Raw genomic sequence first — 3,962 nt, 5'->3', positions numbered from 1 at the left:
TGAGTAGAGTGGCTCTTGCCTTTGAATCCCACAGTGCCACCGACATACTACCTGTTACAAGAGGACACTGCAGAACATCCATTTAAGTTCCCTATTCTACCTTCTCTCATCTCTTTGCTTTTTCCTGTTCTCTTCTTGAATCCGCCGGTATCTTCCAGCACCCCGGTGTCTTCCAGCACCTGTTTACTAGCAAACCATCTGCTATTCATAGATCAGCTATCAAAAAACCTATAGTAATAATAATACTGTTTAATAGTGCTATCTCATGGCCAACTCATTTTGCTTAATCTCTCCTGACTTCTCTCAAACACACTACAGTAGGTTTCCTTTAAAATAATATCTGTTCTATAACACAATACACACTACATTTATATTGATACTTACATCTTCTTTTATATGTTCTGTCTCACTCTAAAGAGATTAATTTTTAGAACTTAATGCTTCATAGATTTTTAATCTCCTTGGCATCTTTGATATAACCTATGACATTCGCAAATTTTAGGGCAAACACACAACAGTGGCAATTTTATATTTTGATTGGAATACATTTGCACTGCTCTTTATGAATATCAATTGATAACATAGTAGCTTCTACCTGAAGACAGAAATGATATTATAATAATAGAAAGTAATCGTCAGTAAGGTTAACCCTTACCTATTCCTCCTCTTGGAGAACAGAGATACAATGATGATCAGAGCTCTCAGGATACGTGATTAGCATCTCCTTGTGAGCAGGACTCGCAACATCCTGTTTGCTCCTGTCTGATTTTCTGAAAAAAAAAATAATGAAAGTATACAGATAAAATGAAAGAAGTGAGTGATGTGATACCTGACCTAAAGTCTTTTTTTTTAAACAATTTATTAGGGGCTCATACAACTCTTATCACAGTCCATACATATACATACATCAATTGTATAAAGCACGTCCACACATTCCCTGCTCCAATCATTCTCAAAGCATTTGCTCTCCACTTAAGCTCTTTGCATCAGGTCCTCCTTTTTTTTTCCCTCCCCCCCGCTCCCCTCTCCCTCATGTGCCCTTGGTAATTTATACATCGTTATTTTGTCATATCTTGCCCTATATGGATGTGATACCTGACCTAAAGTCTTTTGAAAAATATCCTCACCCATTTAGAGCTTTTATAATCTCTTGATTATTTTAGGTCTGATCTTGGTCTGATATAAAAAATTATTGGTCTGTATACATAGTTCACAGTCAAAGTGAAAATTCTTTAAATAATGGAACAAGGCAATTTTATCACAAAGGAAAACCTTTAACTTCCATCCCCCAAAATACAATAACCTTGAAGATTAAAATGAGAAAAGTTTCAGAACACAATTGCACACTTTCTAATGAAATGACAAAATTGTTTCCATTCTAGAAAGCATTTTTGACAAAGTTCCATATCGAAGGTTAATGACAATGTCTTAAGGGCAGAAATCCTGGAATGAGAGGCAAGTGAGATCCGAAAAGGGAAGGCGGAAGAAGGGAAACAGAGGTTATGTGTGTGTGTGTGTGTGTGAGTGTTATTATATATATAGATACAGACATAGAGAGATATAGAGATATATATGAGATGAGATTCCACAATGATACAAGACAGTAAATGAGTCATTCTAAACCTAAAATCACAGACACACTGCCATCAACCTGAACTGAAAAACTGTCAGAATGAGTGTCATTAATTTTTTCAGACTATGGCCAAATACAATTCTAATATAAAAAAGGTAGCAGTGTCAAAACTCATCTATACTGAATAGTTGTAAATTTGTTCTACCTGAAAACATTATTTATTGCTTCCATAATTATTAAAATATAAGAATGAGTGGAATGCATAAGCTCTGGGAAAATAATTGAGAAACAATAAGGGTGAAGTCTCTTTATACTTCACTCTCCTCTTATAGTTGTCAATTGCCATTTAACCAATGAATAAATAATAATGTTTTCTAGTTCCTCTTATTAATCAGCAATTCTACATGCAACATATAAAATATAAATTGTTGACAAATTAGCTTTCTCATATATCTTATGTGATGATTAATGTTAATGATGTTATCAAAGTAACACAAAGAAACATATACTGAACTCAAAAGAGGGGGAAATATCTTGTAAAATTAAACTTGCCTATCTGTGAATTTTACTTTTAAAGATCTCGTGGTGTATTGTCACATACTAAGCATTTTTCTACAGCCCCTATTTATGCTTGGAGTCCTTCTCGAATGATCTTAAGTAGCCCTGGGGGTCTAAGGGTTATGGGTGAGCTCCTAACATGGTCAGCAGTTTGAAACCAACAGCAACTCTCAGAAAGGTGGAGCTTGTTACTCCCATAAAGAGTTATATTCTCAGAGCTCTGACCATCTCACAGGGTCACTGTGCATTGGTACTGAGTCAATAGCAGAGAGAAGAGAAACTGCACATAGGGTTTCCATAGCTGCCTCATATCAGTATGAAACAGGAAGCTTCATTTGTCGAATGCAGAACAGCTGATGAATTCAAACTGTTGGCAGAAACAGGCTTAACCCACTAGACGGCCAAGGCTCTAGTGATTGGTAGGTTTTTTACCAGCTTAGCTTGGGCAAGATTCGCCGTGTTTTTGCCTTTGGGCCTTCTAATCTCTTGTGATAGACTGAATGCACTGCTATCCTGGCAGCTGCTGTGAGCAGCCTAGTAGTTGCAGGACGCAGTCTTTTCTCAGGTCACAGCCCTGATGCAATGGAAAGGAAGTTCCCTTGGGGGTGTGGCCTAATTCCTATAGAAATGGATGTTTTGGAAAAGCTTACTTTCATTTTTGTGGTCAGCAAACTTCTGAGATAGAAGAGGCAATCCTGTCCTTCACAACAATTTTAAAATTATTCAAGAGCCTTAGACATATTCTTACAAACAAATGGAATCATGATTTTATTTTGTTTCAATTTTTGTTTCAGAGCTACATGTACATACAGAAAGAGCCACATATGGCTCTCAAACTTTGCCAAGTCCTGGTCTAGATCTTTCAGCTGGCGCATTGACTTCTTGTTCTTTGAACTTTGGCCATCACTCCGCCATATAGCCTCCGTTTCCATACGAGTCTTGTCAGCTGCACTACCTTTCTTTAACTCGTTCACCTCTCCAGTCACAACTAGGCCCCTGACTCTGGATTCATCCACTGCTATAGCATGCAACACATGGTGCTCCTGCATGTATGGATAGTGATGAGAGTTGTATGAGCCCCGAAAAAATGATTTAAAAAAAACACAAAAATAAATTCTAAATTAAAATAAATAAATAATGGGGTCATCATGTTTAAAGCTACATAAGTCAGAACTAGCCTCCAGATTAGCATCTGACACAGAAATTTAGAATTTAGACTCAAACTGGACTTTTCTCCTTTCACAACCATATGAGACATATTTAATATAAACTTCTACCTTGATAGTTAGATAGGTAGATAGATTAGATAGATAGATAGATAGATAGATAGATAGATAGATAGATAGATAGATAGATAGATAGATAGATAGATATAGATAGATATCCAGTTTTTCTTCTCTAGAGAACCCAGTCTAAGACATTTGGAACTGTAAGTGGTTTTGGAGAAACAAGATTATAAGGATGAATTTTCTAAATTGATGATTAAATCTGGTTAGTTTCCAAGGCACAGTTTTCTCTTCCTCTATTAGTAAATAAGTGCTTTTAATCTCTTGCATGAACTGACAATGTTAATATGCAAAAGATCATCACCAGTGGATGAAGTGTTGGCAGAAGAACAAGGTTCTGGCTAATCATGTGTTTGATAATTTTCAGCAAATATGTAAGAATAAGTATGGAAAGATGGCTGGTTCTACTTACAATATAGGAGTAAAGGAATAAATGAGTCCATGGCTTCAGGGTCCTGGTTCAGCACCACATAATATGCCTCAAAGTTTCCACTTGTGCCCTAAAAGAAAGCTTTATTTCATGTAGTAAAAGAGCTAGAGTCTTA

At 36.3% G+C, this 3,962-nt stretch overlaps 1 non-coding gene across 1 annotated transcript; it reads left to right on the top strand.

Moving 5' to 3' along the window:
• Positions 1-632: 632 nt before the first annotated feature.
• LOC142444077 (U8 small nucleolar RNA) lies at positions 633-767 on the top strand. The gene has a single exon (XR_012783752.1). It is a non-coding gene; the product is annotated as a U8 small nucleolar RNA (small nucleolar RNA).
• The last annotated feature ends 3,195 nt before the right edge of the window (positions 768-3,962 follow it).

This window comes from Tenrec ecaudatus, chromosome 3 (assembly GCF_050624435.1).
Source record: "Tenrec ecaudatus isolate mTenEca1 chromosome 3, mTenEca1.hap1, whole genome shotgun sequence".
In the NCBI taxonomy this organism is placed as follows: domain Eukaryota; kingdom Metazoa; phylum Chordata; class Mammalia; order Afrosoricida; family Tenrecidae; genus Tenrec; species Tenrec ecaudatus.
Note: the sequence above shows the minus strand (reverse complement) of the source record. Positions and strands in the feature narration are given on the sequence as shown.